General features: G+C 42.0%; 1 non-coding gene across 1 annotated transcript; it reads left to right on the top strand.

Annotated features, from left to right (window-relative positions):
* The first annotated feature begins 16,705 nt into the window (after nt 1–16,705).
* On the top strand, nt 16,706–16,808 carry LOC119933548. The gene has a single exon (XR_005452565.1). It is a non-coding gene; the product is annotated as a U6 spliceosomal RNA (small nuclear RNA).
* The last annotated feature ends 490 nt before the right edge of the window (nt 16,809–17,298 follow it).

Below are 17,298 nucleotides of genomic sequence, written 5' to 3'. Positions count from 1 at the left end.
AAGCAACATGATTACGCATAACCAGAGAGTTCCACAAAAAAGATGACTAAAAGTTTCCTCCACTCAGAGCCAAAGGCCTTTGTGTCTGACTGCATTCAGTCAATCCTCCTGAGCCTCATGGTCAATAGTCACAAAAGGAAAGAAATAGGAAATGGTCTAAGAGGTGGCATCAGGTCATTTTCTTCATCTGGTAATTTCCTGGGTGGGATTGCATAGCTCTATTTCTTAAGGGTGGAAAGGCACAATATGCATATAGCAATGACAAACTTGGTTCTTCGGCTAGAATCCAAATGGTCATCTTAAGGCCACATCACCTTAACACAGAAAAACACAACTTCAGAATTGATCTGTTGCTACTGTAGAATCTGCATAACAGGTGAGTATGATTGACCATTTTGTACTCTATTCATCTTGATTTCAGATTTAAAGGAGTTTTAGTAGAACCACCAAAATATTGCATTCCTGAAAGGTTAGTGAAAAAATAACAATAATAATAATAATGCTGGTACTGTTCTAAGTGCTGGGTTAGATACAAGGTAATCAGATTGTCCCACGTAGGGTTTACAGCCTTAATCCCCATTTTACATATGAGGTAACTGAGCCACAGAGAAGTTAAGTGACTTGCCAAAGTCACACAGCTGATAAGTGGTAGAGCCAGGATTAGAACCCATGACCTCTGAGCCCCAAGCCTGTGCTCTTTCCACTAAGCCAAACCACTTCTCAAAAACCTTGATCTGACTTTGTATACAATCTGATGATCATCCTCCTTTTCAATTTAGAATAGTTTAATAGCTGATCTCAATCTAATTGTCCAGATATTTATCCCATGTTAAATTAACTTAATGTTCTTCAAAGGTGCTTGATTCTTCAATAGAAATGCTATCCAGACTAATTACAGCTCTCAGTCTAGAATTTGTGACTATCTATTAAACCCATGATTTTGTCACAGAGCAATCTTGCAACTGCCATGAAAGGGAGTAACATAGTAAAGGTGTTTCTCCCCCGCACAGGGGTTGCAAATTTTTTCTTCCCCACTGCTCCACAGGAGATAGGCTGTAGGTCCCATAGGTTGCCGTGGACCTCCATATTATGTCAAATAGAATGTCAAGTACCAATAATAAGGATGTTCCTACCTGGCACAGAGTTGCCAAATCTTTCCTTTTGGGGATGAGGTTGAACTTGCTGGAGGAAGGGGACATGGAGGAAAACTGAGGCAAAAAGAGAAAATAGAAGGAAGGGGGAAAGAGGGAGGGATGCAAGGAGAAGGAGGTGGGAGAGCAAGGGAGGGAGAAAGGGAAGGAGGGAGAACGAAGAAGAGGGGAAAAGAGGAGAGAGAAGGGGAAAGGTCATCACAGGCACTGGGGTAGATCTTGAGTGGTTCCTTTTTCCCCCACCCCAAGGCCGTATGAGGAGTAGCCTAACTCCCAACGCCTTCACTGAAGCTGGATCCCCAGTGCATCCCAATCAAAGAATAAAGTGAGGAGGGAGGAAAGTAGGAAATGGGCAGCCTGCGGGATCCACTTAGGATGGACAGAGACCTCAGCTCGGACACTGAGGTAGCACGGGTGGCCCATGGGGTAGAAGCTGGAGTGCTGTGCCACACTTGTCCCAGATCCTCAGCTACCACAATGGGTTGTTTCTGCAGCAACCATAGTCACGGCCCTGGACAGCAGTTTCAGACTGAAAAGCAGCCCACAAAGCTGGACCTTGAGCTGTCCCAGGAGGTTCAGGCTGCCTGATTGGCTCTGGAAAGCTGACTGCCATCCCACCCCCAGGCGTTGGAGGAGGTGGGGAGGGGAGGCAGGGAAGCTTCCTCACATGTCTTCTCCTACACAGACTGGTGAACAGCTTTCTGAATGAAAGCAGCCAGGGTGTAGCTACTGCTGAACTCCTCTCCTCATATGAGAAGCCGCATGGCTCAGTGGAAAGAGCCTGGGCTTTGGAGTCAGAGGTCATGGGTTCAAACCCTGGCTCTGCCAACTGTCAGCTGTGTGACTTTGGGCAAGTCACTTAACTTCTCTGGGCCTCAGTTACCTCATCTGTAAAATGGGAATTAAGACTGTAAGCCCCATGTGGGACAACCTGATCACCTTGAAACCAGTGCTTAGAACAGTGCTTTGCACATAGAAAACACTTATTAAATGCCATTATTATTATTATTATTTCATTCTTTGATTCAGAGGCTACTGGGGGCCAGGGACTATGTCTAATTTTCATCCTAGCATTTTTACACAGCATCTAGTACAGTACATTGCATGCCACAGGCGTGTAATAAATAGTGGTCTTTACTTGAGCACCTACTGTGTGCAGAGGACTTTACTACAATTCAATAGAGTCAGTAGACACTCTCCCTGCACATAAGAAGCATAAAGTCTAGAATGGGGAGACAGATATTAATTTAAATATATGACCAAATGCTGTAGGCAAATATCACAAGTGTTTAAGGAGTACAGATCCAAGTGCATAGACAATGCAAAAGGGAGAGTGAGTTAGGCAAAAGTGGGCTTAAAGAGGAAGGCCTCTTGGAGGATGGGAAATTTTAACAAGGCTGTGAGGGTGGGAAGAATGATGGTCTAGCAAATATGGAGCCAGGGAGGAGGGGTCTCCCTCTGGTCTTTTCTGGGACTTCCGATTGACTTTGAAGGATGACTTTATGTCATTATGTAATGTACCCTCTTGATTAGCTTTGATGCTTTCTTAAATATGTTGCCAAGTTCAACTTCCCAAGCACTTAGTACAGTGCTCTGCCCACAGTAAGCGCTCAACAAATATGACTGAATGAATGAAATAGCATTTGACCAACCAGGACCTCATTCTTCTAGAAGGTGTGATATAACACATCTATTTTAATAGGAGCTCAAAAGTAAAAGATTCCTTAGGTTCTAGACCCACCATAATCCCTCAAACTTAATCTATGAAAAAATCTTCCAGAGGAAAATCACTTAAGGATCAGTTCTAGGAAAGCTCAAGCTTCTCCTCTAACCACAATCTTGCCTTTCAGAGACATTCTGTGGGATTTTCATGATTGTTTGAGCTGTGGATTCAATGATTTCTATTTTCCATTTGATCTTTCTACCGCAGATTTCAAACCACTTTAAAACTGTTAATCCTCAGAAATTAATATTATGGACATAAAATATTAACGTCAATTATTAAGCTCATCACTGGGGTAGATACCAAGTTATGGTACCAGATACAGTCCCCTTACCACAAGGGGAACACAGTCTATCTTATGCCCATTTTATCAGTGAGGAACCTGAGGCCCAGAGAGATTAAGTCATTTACCCAAGGTCACACCAGTTAGTCAGTGGCAGAGATGAAACTAGAACCCAGTTCATCTGATGCAAAGTCCTTTTCTCTTTCCACTAGGTGATCCTTTATCTCTTTCCAGATTGTAAGATAGGTCCTGGAAGTAAATGAAGCACTATATAGGAAGATCTAATTAATAATAATAATGATGGCATTTGTTAAGCACTTACTGTGTGCAAAGCACTGTTCTAAGTGCTGGGGAGGTTACAAGGTGATCAGGTTGTCCCACAGGGGGCTCACAGTCTTAATCCCCATTTTATAGATGAGGTAACAGACACAAAGAAGTTAAGTGACTTGCCCAAAGTCACATAGCTGACAGTTGGGGGAGATGGGATTTGAACCCATGACCCTTGACTCCAAAGCCCGTGCTCTTTCCACTGAGCCATGCTGCTTCCTACCCAGCCACTGGGTAACAAGACTTAAATCCTAATTTCTTCAGTACCTATCAATCAATCTTATTTATTGAGCCCTACTGTGTGCAGAGCACTGTAATTATTGCTTGGGAGAGTACACTATAACAGATTTGGTAGACACGTTCTGTACCAGCAATGAGATTACAGTCTAGAGGGGAAGATATTGCCACTACCTTGTTAGTACAATCACTCATCATATCCCAACTGGATTACTCCATCAGCATCATTTCTGATTTCCCACCTTCCTGTCTCTCCCCACTTCAGTCTAAACTTCACTCCGCTGCCCAGATTATCTTTCTTCAGAAATGCTCTAGGCATAAAACCCCCCTCCTCAAAAATCTCCAGTGGCTGCCTATCAACCTTTATATCAAGCAAAAATGTCTCACTGTTGGCTTCAAAGCTCTCCATCACCTTGCCCCCTCTTACCTCACCTCCCTTCTCTCCTCCTACAGTCCACACACTCCGCTCCTCTTTTGCCAGCCTCTTCACTGTACCTCATTCTCACCTGCCCCGCCATCAACCGCTGGCCCATTTCCTACCATCATCATCATCATCATCAATCGTATTTATTGAGCGCTTACTGTGTGCAGAGCACTGTACTAAGTGCTTGGGAAGTACAAATTGGCAACATATAGAGACAGTCCCTACCCAACAGTGGGCTCACAGTCTAAAAGGGGGAGACAAAACCAAACATACTAACAAAATAAAATAAATAGAATAGATATGTACAAGTAAATAAACAGAGTAATAAATATGTACAAACATATATACATATATACAGGTGCTGTGGGGAAGGGAAGGAGGTAAGATGGGGGATGGAGAGGGGGACGAGGGGAAGAGGAAGGAAGGGGCTCAGTCTGGGAAGGCCTCCTGGAGGAGGTGAGCTCTCAGTAGGGCCTTGAAGGGACCACTAGCCTGTATTTCCCTCCCTCCTCACATCTGCCAAACTAGCACACTTCCTCCCTTCAAAGCCCTACTGAAAGCTCACTTCCTCTTCCAGGAGGCCTTCCCAGACTGAGCCCCCCTTGTCCTCTGCTCCTCCTTCCCCCATCACCCCATCACTCTCCCTCTGCTCTACCCCTCAGCACTTGTGCATATATGTACATATTCATTATTCATTCATTATTTTATTAGTGATGTGTATATATGCATAATTCTGTTCATTTATATTGATGCTATTGATGCCTGTCTACTTGTTTTGTTTTGCTGTCTGTCTCCCCCCTTCTAGACTGTGAGCCCATTGTTGGGTAGGGATTTTCTATATTAGTTGCTGAATTGTACTTTCCAAGCACATAGTACAGTGCTCTGCACACAGTAAGTGCTCAATATGATTGAATGAATAAATATAAATATATTACAGATCTATATAGAAGTGCTATGGGGCTGAAGGGGGGGTGAATAAAGGGGGAAAATCCAGGGATAATGGCAACATAGAATGAAGTGGGAGAAGAGGGAATGAGGGCTCAGGTGGGGGAAAGCCTCGTAGAGAAGATGCAATTTTAATAAGGCTTTGAAGGTGGCAAGAGTGATTGTCTCTCATATGAAGAAAAAAGCTGTTTCACATCGGTGGGAGGATGTGAGCAAGCGGTTGGCTTTAGAGACTCAAAGAGTGCAGGCTTGGTTGTAGTAAGATATCATGGAGGTGTGACAGGATGGGGTAAGGTTCATTCATTCATTAATTCAATCGTATTTATTGAGCGCTTACTTTGTGCAGAGCACTGTACTAAGCACTTGAGAAGTACAAGTTGGCAACATATAGAGACGGTCCCTACCCAACAGCGGGCTCACAGTCTAGAAGGGGGAGAGGTTATTTACTGCTTTAAAGCCAATGGTAAGGAATTTGTTTGATGAGGAGGTGGATGGGAGGTTTTTGAGGAGTGGGGAAACATGGACTGAATAGTTTGGTAGAAAAATAATTCTAGCAGCAATGTGAAGTATGGACTGGAGAGGGAAGAAATAGTGGGGAGTGGGAAGAGATACCCATACCCATTTAGTGAGCTCAAAAAATTCATCCAGCCATCAAAATGTCTGATTTCCAAGACTAAGTTCACTCCCAAGGAGAATCTAACCATATTTTTGGGTAGAGAAACTAACATTCACAGAGGTGAAATAACTTGCAAAAAGTATCCCAAGTCAGCAGTAATCAGAACGCTTTAGACCATGACTTGTGACAGAGATATTTTCTCCTTGCCATCAATTATAGAATCATCTGTTCTTACATCATGCCTATCTAGTCCTTACTCTTCTAAAGGTAACCATTTCATTAAGCACTGCAACATCTGTTTGTTCGTTGTTGGGGTTCGGATGAATACAAATAATTCTTACTTTTTTAAAATCTGTGAACTCTATGACTTTCACAAAGAACCCAACAGCTTCATGCCACTTCTCTTTAAGAATCTAACAACAGAGAGGGGAAGTGAGTAATCGGTAGAATTAATATGGATCTCATTTGTATTCATCATTTTTTCCCAAAATATCCTAGAGTACATTTACAGCAAGCATGCAAATTTGCAATGTACCAATTTGTTCAGAGCTCAAAATGGAACCAGGCAACAAGCTTAAAATAAGAAAGCTTATTCAATTTGCTAATATCATTTGTCATTGTGCTTGTCATCATCGTTAGCTACTGGGGGAATCAGTATTTGTGGGTGAATTTGTTTGTGGGAAAGTGTTGTAGTCTATTGGAAAGAGTATGGGTGTAGGAGTTAGAGGACTTGTGTTCTAATCCAGGCTTTGACCCATCTGCTGTGTGACCTTAGGCAAGTCATTTAACTTTTCTATGCTTCAGTTATCTGTAAAATGGGGATTAAGAGTGTATGCCCTATGTGGGTCAGGGACTGTGTCCAACCTGATTATCCTATACCTATCCCAGTGCTTAGAAGAGTTCCTGGCACAAAGTAAGTATTTAACAAATGCCATAAAAATATAATGAAATAAACTTTCAAGTTTATTAGCCACTAGCAGAAAACTGGGGAGATATGGGGTACAGGGAAAAATAGTGTGAGGAGGTGATGAGACAATCCTGGAAGAGTGTAGAGGTTGGGGACAATTTTTCAAGATCCTTTACCAGTAATGAGAAATACAGATGTCAGAACAAACTTACACTTCATTAGACAAAGCAGGATTCAACCAAAGACAAAAGGTCTGATGCAGTATTGTCAGTGTGTCTGTGTTACAGCATTCGTTAAGTGCTTACTATGTGTCAAGCACTGTTCTAAGCACTGGGGTAGATGTTAGATACACTTTTATTAGGTCAGAAACACTCCCTGTCCTAAATGGGGCTCAGTGTCTAAATTGGAGGGATTAAGACAATCCTTGTTTTACAGATGAAGTAACTGCAGAAGTTAAGTGACTTTCCCAAGGTCACACAACAAGCAATGGGCAGAACCAGAATTACAACCCAACTCCTTTGATTCCCAGGCTCATGCTCTTTCTACTAAGCTATTCTACTTCTCTATTCCCTGTTTACTTGTTTTGATGCTGGTCTCCCCCCTTCTAGACTGTAAACTCAGTGTGGACAGGGATTGTCTCTCTTAACCGCTGAACTGTACTTTCCAAACAATTCAATACTCTGCACACAGTAAGTGCTCAATAAATACGATTGAATCAATGAATCAATATTGAGGGGGCTATGTATAGTCCTCCTGCTCAATGGGATTCACTGAGTTTTCCTACAAGAAGCAATGATTACAAAGGTACCAGCCCAGTCACTCATTGATCTTAAGAGTACAAATACAGAATAAAGAAATTCTCACATAATATTTGAGAAAAAGAATCTCCACTTCTGTGAATCTCAGTTCAGCTTATCTGTAGTCTGGGGCAAGAAAAAACACAACTCAAAACAATTAGTATAGGTATATGCTTTATAACTTTTCATAGGTATTGGGGCAGGTGAAATTCACTGAATGTAAGAGCTTAGGAAGCCTATGTATTCTTAATGAGAGTTTGTTCATTAAGACAGTTGCCATATTTCCATCTTGCTCTAAAAGCATATGATTTCCTTGCTTGTCTTCTAATCTAATTGTTCAAGGAGTGACTCAAATACTATCATCAGCATCCCTTGTGCCTTAAATCATATTGAGTGCTTATTATGTGCAGAGCACTGTACTAAGTGCTTGGGAGAGTACTATACAATAAAATTAGCAGACACTTTCTCTGCCCAAAACAAGCTACCCCTGTCAATATTGTGTTGCGGTGGAAAGAGAAAGAGGAGGCACCTCAAAAGAGCACTCTGAGAAGTGGAATGAGCATTCCTTAGTAGTCTCACTGTTATATTTCCAAAATTTTGTTCCTGAGGGTGACTGACAACCATCATCATCCCCATCCAATGTCACTGCAAGGAAGCATTAGTATTTTTTATGGTGTTGATTAAACACTTACTATGTGTCACTGTTCTAAACACTGGGGCAGATAACAATGTAATCAGATTGGTCACAATCCCCATCCCACATGGGTTTTGATTCATTAATCTGTGAACTCTATGGCTCACACAAAAAACCCAGGAATTTCATGCCACTTCTCTGACAAAAGAGAGAGAAAGTGAGTAATTTGCTAAGGAGTTCTCTGCTTTTTCAGCCAGTCAGCAATGGCATTTATTAAGTCCTTGACCCACACTGAACGTTCTGCTAATCGCTAGGGTAGACTATAATAGATCAAAGTCCCTGTCCCATGTGGGGTTCACACTATAGAGTGGGTACACAAAGACAATGGTAGAAATGGATTATAGCAACAGCAAGCAATAGAATCAACAAACTGAGATGACAATGTCAAGACTAGTAGAAGCATGAATCTTCTATATGAGAGTCTTCAAGTTTTTCACTGTTCCCTGGGAGATCTGCTATAGGTCTAGTAGGTTACAACAGCCTTCCATATGATGTCCTATAGAATGTCATGTCCCAATAAGATTGTTATACAGTGATCTTTGTTACCCCCAGTGCCTGACACGGCTTCTGTTTCTCCATTTTAGCATCACAGTCTTCTGGAGTCCTCTGCTCCATTTCTGACTACTGAAATCTTCCTCCAGGAGGCATAACTGTTAGAAGGCATTAGGCTTAAACCTATCATTCATTCAGATTTTCTCAAATACAATAGAGAATTTTCCCAAAGAAACCCAAATATCATCTGAGAAATAGAGGGATATTGGAAATTGCCCCTAAGACTCTTCAAGAATAAAAGAAAAAATTAGAAACATCCTGCAAGCCAACCACTTGCAGAGTGAAGAGAGAGTGGAAGGAAGTTTTTGAACCTCAAAGCAATTTCTCTCTCCCTTTCACCCTCCAAGCCACTCCCCGAGCATATTTTTAAGGAGTCTAAAGGTCAACGTGATAAGCAAAAGCAACTATCTACACACTAGACTAGATTTTGTGTGGGAAAAGTTTATAAGGGAGTTTCTCATTTGGATTGAAGCCTTTTAATTGTAGCCATTTAATGAGTCTGAACATCAATCCCTTGGGCTCATAATTGCCAGTATCTCCATGCCAGAGTGAAAAAGTACTTCTTTTCCAACTACTCAGAGCTCATCCTCCATAAGCTTATTCTGAGGCAGTGACACTCAGTACCCTCACTCCTATAAAAGCAATGGGGCATTTAAAGCAAAATTATCAAGGTACCAGAGAACTTCTTGGAACACAAGGTGGATATCATGGGGATGAACATTCCCTCTTTCTGAGTCTTATTTCCCCAGGAGTAGAAAAAGAAATATTAAGGGATCATGAAGAATCCTGATAGCCCGTCTATATTGTAAAGGATTGGTTCCTTCTCCAAGCCCTAAAACTAGTGTTCTGATTTAAAGAATTGTTCTGATTTAAAGAATTGTTCTGATTTTTGCCCATCCAAAATCACTTCCACAAGACTACAGGGTTACCACTTCCTTGCTGTCTGCCAGCCAAGACCAACCTTCTGCCAGCTTTGTCGAGGCTATAAATAGCCAAAGGCAGATTCCCAGTGGGAAATAGAGGCTGTATTTCAATCTCAGGGGCTGCTCCCATTTCTAAGCCTCTCGCTCGGATGACTTATTACATATTGACATGTGCTGATGCCAGCCTAAGAGGATTATGATGTGGAACCTTAATAAGGTTTAATAAGCATTTTTCATAAGTGATTCATGGTGGGGGGAGGCTTAATTCTGTTTCCAAAAGCTTGGAGATTTAGGTACTTCGAAGATTTAAATCAATGTGAATAGAGTTTTAAATCCAATAAAATAGTCAATAGCTGCTACTTTCTATTCCTGAACTGAAGACAGATTGAGTTGGTCTCTATCCTCAGACTCCCAAGAGTGAAAGCAGCACACCTGAGGAAAGCAGAAGGGGAAAGCAACTTCCTTCATTTCGTCCCTATTCTTTGATCAAGAAAAGGCACATGAGATGAAGTTTTCTAGACTTCATAAATAGATTTTATATAGCATTTTTATGGCCAAAACTGAAGACAAGTACATGTACCAAGTATGGAGGAAGCCACTGCAGCAATCAGAGCCATGAAAAAAAGAAAGTCACCTAGACAGAATAACAGTCCTGCTGAGAATTACAAACATGGATAGGCAGCCTGATGAAACACTTGTAACAAATCCTCCTCAAAATATGGACCCTTGAGGAAATTCCAAGGACCTCAAAGGTGCTACCATCATCACCAGCCTCCAAAAGGATGGCAAAAGATCAGATTGCAGTGATTATTGAGGCACATCATTACTCTTTATTACTGATAAGATCCTAACTAGAGCACTCTTGGATTGGCTGCTAAAAATCTATTGTCAAGGGAATGCTCCTGGAATCACAGCTTGGCTTCAGGCTACCAAATTGTACAGTGGATACAATCTTTGCTGCATGTCAGATGTAGGGAAAGGGATGCAGGGAACAGCATGAAAGATCACGTCCCAGTTTCCACAGACTAATTAACTGTGTCTGACCTGACTAATGTGTATCTGCCCCAATACTTAGAACCTAACCAGACATATTGTAAATACTTAACGAATACCATAAAATAAAACCCTAATGAAAGCATTTAATAACATCAGGAGATCCGATCTAATCCAACTTGATTAGCTTGTACCTGCCCCGGAACATACTACGGTGCCTGGCACATAGTAAATGCTTAAGAAATACCACAAAAAAGGAGAGGGAGTAGGGGAAAGGAGGGTCAGTTGGAAAAGCCCTCTTAGTGGCAATGTGATTTTAATAGAGCTTTGAAGGTGGGGAGAGTGATGATCTGTGAGTTATGAAGGAGGAGGGATTTCCAGGCCAGAGGCAGGATGTGGGCAAGGGGTCAGCTGTGAGAGAGACAAAATCGAGGTAGAGTGAGTAGGTTGGCATTGGAGGAGTTAAGTGAGCATGCTGGGTTAGGTAGGAAATCAACAAGGTAAGATGGAATGGGGAAAGTTGATTGAGTGCTTTAAAGCCAATGGTAAGGAGATTCTTTTTAATGCAGAGTGGATAGGAAATGACTGGAGGTTCTTGAGGAGTGGGGAAACATGGACTGAACTTTTTTTTTTTTAGGAAAATGGCCTGAGAAATAATGTGAAGTATGGACTGGAGTGGGGAGAAAGATGAGCCAGGGAGATCAGCGAGGAGGCTGATTCAGTAGTCAAACCTGGTCAGGTTATGTGCTTGACTCAATGCGGTAGCAGTTTGAATAGAGAGTAAAGGAGAGATTTTTATTAATTTTATGACTATAGATCCATCAGAATTTGGTGACAGATTGAATATACAGGTTGAATTAGAGAGATGAGTTGAGGAAAAAAGCAATGTTACAGGCTTATGAGACAGGAAAGATGGTGCTGCTGTTTTCAGTGATGGGGAAGTCAGGGGGAGGAAAGGGCTTGAGAAATTTTATTCTGGACATGTTAAGTTTGAGGTGTTGGTGGACATCCAAGTAGAGATTTCCTGAGGGCAGGAGGAAATTCTAAGACTGCAGAGAAGGAGAGGATCAGGCTTGGAGATGTAAATTTGTAGATGAAGATTCTGAGAGTACTTTATGATGGCGTGACTGGCTGGGGGTGAGGATGCTTTGTCAGAGTCATCCCATATTCCCTTGGAATAAAGCAGGGCCTGGCTGCATTCAATTTATTCTATGCAGCATGCTGGAAAATGCAACAAAAGACCAAGATGTATGGTTAGAATATGCTTCTGCATCCCTGGGAAACTCGTCCAGTTTGACAAATTAGAAGCAGCATGGCTTAGTGGAAAGAGCACGGGTTTGGGAGTCAGAGGTCATGGGGTCTAATTCCAGCTCCGCCACTTGTCAGCTGTATGACTTTGGGCAAGTCACTTAACTTCTCTGTGCCTCACTGACCTTGTCTGTAAAATCGGGATTAAGACTGTGAGCCCCACGTGGGACAACCTGATTACCTTCTACCACCCCCCACAATGCGGCGCATAGTAAATGGTTAACAAATACCATCGTTATTATTATTATTATTTTTAAATTCAAGTCCTAGAATTGCTTTTGCAGACTGAGTTTTAGAGGCCCACAATCAGGAAGAAATGCAGATGATTATAAACCACTTTACCAGCACTAAGTCTGAAGAAAACTGAAATGATGTATCAGCCTGCACTAGGGAAGCCTGTCACAACCAAACTTTCATACTGGAATCAAAGAACTAACAGCTGTTACAGAATTCTGTTACCTAGGCGGCATGCTGACCGGTGATATAATAATAAACAAAGAAATGAAAAACTGAATCAAGAAGGGCAACACATCCAATGGGAGACTTTCAAATGGAGTGTGTAGCAGTTAGGTATCAGGCTCCAGAACAAATTAAAGGTCAACAGAGCTGCAGTATTGCCCAACCTTCTCTATGGCTGTGAGACACAAATCCCACACCAGGCTCCTTGGGCAGTTCCATCAACAGCATTTATGAGCTGTATTCTCTAATTAATGACAAGACAGAATCACAAACACTGGAATCTTGCAACATAGTCAACTCTCCCAGCATTGAAGCCATGATCACTTCAACATAGCTACCCAGAGTGGGATGAGTAAGGTGAACAACTGGCAACAGGGTAACAAAGAGTGGTCATGTGGAGAGCTGAAATTGAGAAAGTCAGGAGGGCAGAGAAAACGTTTTAAAGACAGAGTAAAACGAAACCTCAGACAAGGAAGCATCACAGCAGAAACATGAGAATTGATTGCAGAGGGTAGGCCAGCAAGGCATACTGCTATTTAGAAAGGAGTGGCTCTTTCTGAGAAAAGAGACAAAGAAGATAAATAGGCACTCCAGACGTCAAACATAACAACACATCAGGGGACCAGTACTTTTCTGTGTACAATTTTGCCAGCACTCTGGGTCCCATTTTACCCTTTTCAGTCACACATGCACTCAGATGAATTCTATGATCAGTTGTATCTTCTCCAAATATGGACAACTTTACAGATGTACAAACAGATACATAAGATGGATATGTAGACTAAATATACAAAAATACCAAAGTGCTTTTACGTTAGGTCTTTTTTATCCTCACAGCATACCTGCGAGGTAAAGGACAGGTATCATTTATCCCCATTTTACTTAAGTGATTTGCTTAAAGTCACAAAGCAGGCAAGTAGCAGAGCTGGGACTCAAACATCGGTCTTCTGACTCCTTAACTATATTCTTTCCATGCTGCTACTCCCCTCTTTCCTATAATTTTTTTTTTTTTTATGCCAAATAGACGACAGCCCTGCAGAGGTTATTTCCAGCCCAAACCATGCTCTGGATCCTCAAAGGCACTCCTTATCCATGGATGTGAAATTTTCATATCAGGCATGGGAAAAGAACACATCACCTTTTCCCACCCCACCTCCCCATTTAGGTCCAAAGAAGTAATCCTATGTGAAGTCAAGGTAGCCAGAATCCTGCTCAGTGTTCATTACGCCTATAAGGCCTCCAGTTTAAACAGCCAAAACAGATTCAAATGGTCATAGTTCCTAGGGGATTCACCTCCAGATGCTTGTACCCCCTGAACATCATTCCCAGAAACATCATCTTTGTAAAGTGGTCACTTCTGGGAATCAATCATCTGTATTACCCACCACCCTTAATGTGAACCAGAGGAAAATGTACTTTTGAATAACTGAAACCAAATTCTGAAAGGATAAAAGTGCTCTGAGCCATTATGACACCAGAGAATCTAAACTTGCTAAAACAAAAACTCCCATCCCATGAGTGCTCCCGAACACATGCACAAATGGGATCAGAATAACCACTTTAGTTCTCAGTCAGATATGTGTGTGTGTGTGTGTGTGTGTGTGTGTACTTGTACTCCAACTTGTACTTCCCAAGTGCTTAGTACAGTGCTCTGCACACAGTAAGCGCTCAGTAAATACGATTGATTGATTGATTGTCTTCAAGATAAACACTAAAGTAGTGAATGGAATTTGAGTATATGCCCAGTACATCAGAGTAAGAATCAGTGTGCCACAGAGGGGTTGGGAAGGGGTGTGTGGGTGGGGGGTTGGGAGAAGCCTTGATCTGTGAGGCCGTTAATTCACCCTCATATTCCCATCTCCACTCACCAACTTCTGAACTAGGAACATGCCTACCAAACCGTTTGTAGACTATAAGTGTGCACAAGAATAGAGCTGAATAAACCAAGACAGTTGATAAAGTACGGCCAGAGCTGGAGAAAGTGTGTGTGTGTGTGTATAGATACTGACACATGTATATGCTAGGAAAAACTGTTTTAGGAACAGTATCCATCCACCACTAGAAAAAATACTTAGCAACTGAATTGTTTACTAAAGATCCAGCCCCCCAAATATCAGAACGAGAGGCAGTGTTGCCTAGGAATGGTTCTAGGAATCAGAAGATCTGGGTTCTAATCCTGGCTGTGCCACATAATTGCTGGGTGACCTTGGGCAATCAAAACTTCTCTGTGCTTCAGTTCTCTCACTGAAAAATGGGGATTCAATACCTGTACTCCCAACTACTTGGGCTGTGAGTCCCATATGAGAGCTGATTATCTTGTATCTACCCCAGCGCTTAATAGAATGCCAGATAGTATTTAAAAATACCACAATTATTATTATTCCTTATCTGCAGACTATGAATCCAGTCTTCCCCCTTCTTCAGGAACTTTCTTCCCACAGTATGTTAGTTGGTACAGGGAGCCGTGGTATTTTTTTTAGACAACTAGGATGCCATTTCAAGAGTTAATGCGCCACCCACTAATTCCTCGAGCTCTGGTACTCCGGAGCTAATCATTTACTGGTTCCAACTGCCAAAAAATAATGATGGCATTTGTTAAGTGCTTACTATGACTATGTGCAAAGCACTGTTCAAAGTGCTGGGGGGGGATACAAGGTGATCAGGTTGTCCCACTTGGAGCTCAGTGTCTTAATCCCCATTTTACAGATGAGGTAACTGAGGCTCAGAGAAGTGACTTGTCCAAGGTCACACAGCAGATGTGGCGGAGCGGGGATTAGAACCCATGACCTTTGACTCCCAAGCCCGTGCGCTTCCCACTGAGCCATGCTGCTTCCCAGTAACTGACACTGCAGTGTAAATGAGAGCAGGTAGGAGGTTTAGCTACTGCAGAGCGCAGTGATGGTATAAAATGGATACAACTGTACCTATTGCTCATTACTCACTCACTCGTCAGTCAGTCATCCATCCGTCCATCCATCCAACCGTTTATTCATTCATTCATTCACTCATTTGTGCCTCAGTGGAAAAAGCCCGGGCTTTGGAGTCAGAGGTGATGGGTTCAAATCCTGGCTTCGCCGATTGTCAGCTGTGTGACTTTGGGCAAGTCACTTCACTTCTCTGGGCCTCAGTGACCTCATCTGGAAAATGAGGATTAAGACTGTGAGCCCCCCGTGGGGCAATCTGATTACCTTGTAACCTCCCCAGCGCTTAGAATCAATCAATCAATCATATTTATTGAGCACTTACTGTGTGCAGAGCACTGTACTAAGCACTTGGGAAGTACAAGTTGGCAACATATAGAGACAGTTCCTACCCAACAGTGGGCTCATAGTCTAAAAGCGGGAGACGGAGAACAAAACCAAACACAGTGCTTTGCACATAGTAAGCGCTTAATAAATGCCATCATTATTATTGTTATTATTGTAAGTGGACATGTTTCTAAATATGGTGGTCATCATGTTCAGGTCAAATGTGTATGCTGTCTTCTGACTACTATGTCAGTTGATGGTATCTATTGAGTACTTACTATGTGTTAAGCACGCTACTAAGTGATTGGAAAAGTACAGCACGCTAGAGTTGGTAAACCTGATCTCTGCCCTCAAGAAATAAATGTCTAATGGAGAAACAGAAAAACTCATCATCAGCCCAAAATATCCACATGTTCCGACTAGTTTAGGTCCCAGGTAGAGTGAACGATAGTTTTTACTATAAAAATTGACTTTACCTTGAATGATTTTAGCAACTTCAATTAATATTTAACCCTTTATTCCTAGAATCCAAACCCTGAGTAAGGTAGGACATTATTAAATTTTGGCCTAGAGAAGATAAGAAACTGAGGATTGCTTTTTTTATTAGCTAATGTAGTCTATTCCACAAATTACAAAGCAAAAATTCAGCAGGGCTCAAAGTGAGGAAGAAAAGTTTGGTCACTTGATTTGTTGACCAGAGTGCTGGAAAGTTCTGCACAAAGTAGCAGCACGGCTTAGTGGAAAGAGCACGGGCTTGGGAGTCAGATGATGTGGGTTCTAACTCCGGCTCCACTGCTTGTCAGCTGTGTGACCTTGGACAAGCTGATTGAACTTCTCTGTGACTCAGTTACCTCATTTGTAAAACGGGGATTAAGACTGTGAGCACCATGTGGGACAACCTGATTACCTTGTATCTATCCCAGCACTTAAAACAGTGTTTGGCACATGGTAAGCACTTAACAAATGCCATAATTATTTATTATTATTTATTACAAAGGTTTTTTCCATTAATTTTCTACCTTATATTTTGCCTCCCTTCCATTTCCAAAGAAAAAATCTCAGTGCTTCTTTTTCTGTAACCGTCTTGTCCTTGTGACTACTAACCTGTGTGCACACCTGTGCTGCTTCAGCAGCACATGTACTAAAATTGGAATGATTCAGAGAAGATAAGCACAGCCCCTGCACGAGGACATGCAAATTCATAAAGCACTCCATATTTTGACAGACACTTCCTCTCCCCACTTTCAAAGCCTTACTGATGGCACATCTCCTCCAAGAGGCCTTCTCTAAGCCCTTTTTTCCCTCTCTTCAACTCCCTTCTGGGACACCATGACTTGCTCCCTTTACTTATCCCCTCTCCCAGCCCCACAGCAATTGTTCACATATTTGTAATTATTTATATTAATGGTCATCTCCCCCTCTATATTTCATTCATTCATTCAATCGTATTTATTGAGTGCTTACTGTGTGCAGAGCACTGTACTTGGGAAGTACAAGTTGGCAACATATAGAGATGGTCCCTACCCAACAGTGGGCTCACAGTCTAGAAGGGGGAGACAGAGAACAAAACAAAACATATTAACAAAATAAAACAAATAGAATATGTACACGTAAAATAAATAGAGTAATAAACACATACAAACGTATATACATATATACAGGTGCTGTGGGGAAGGGAAGGAGGTAAGGCGGGGGGGAAGGAGAGGGGAGG

The sequence above is a fragment of the Tachyglossus aculeatus genome, chromosome 1 (assembly GCF_015852505.1).
Source record: "Tachyglossus aculeatus isolate mTacAcu1 chromosome 1, mTacAcu1.pri, whole genome shotgun sequence".
Classification (NCBI taxonomy): Eukaryota; Metazoa; Chordata; class Mammalia; order Monotremata; family Tachyglossidae; genus Tachyglossus; species Tachyglossus aculeatus.
This window is presented reverse-complemented; position numbering and strand designations above follow the sequence as displayed.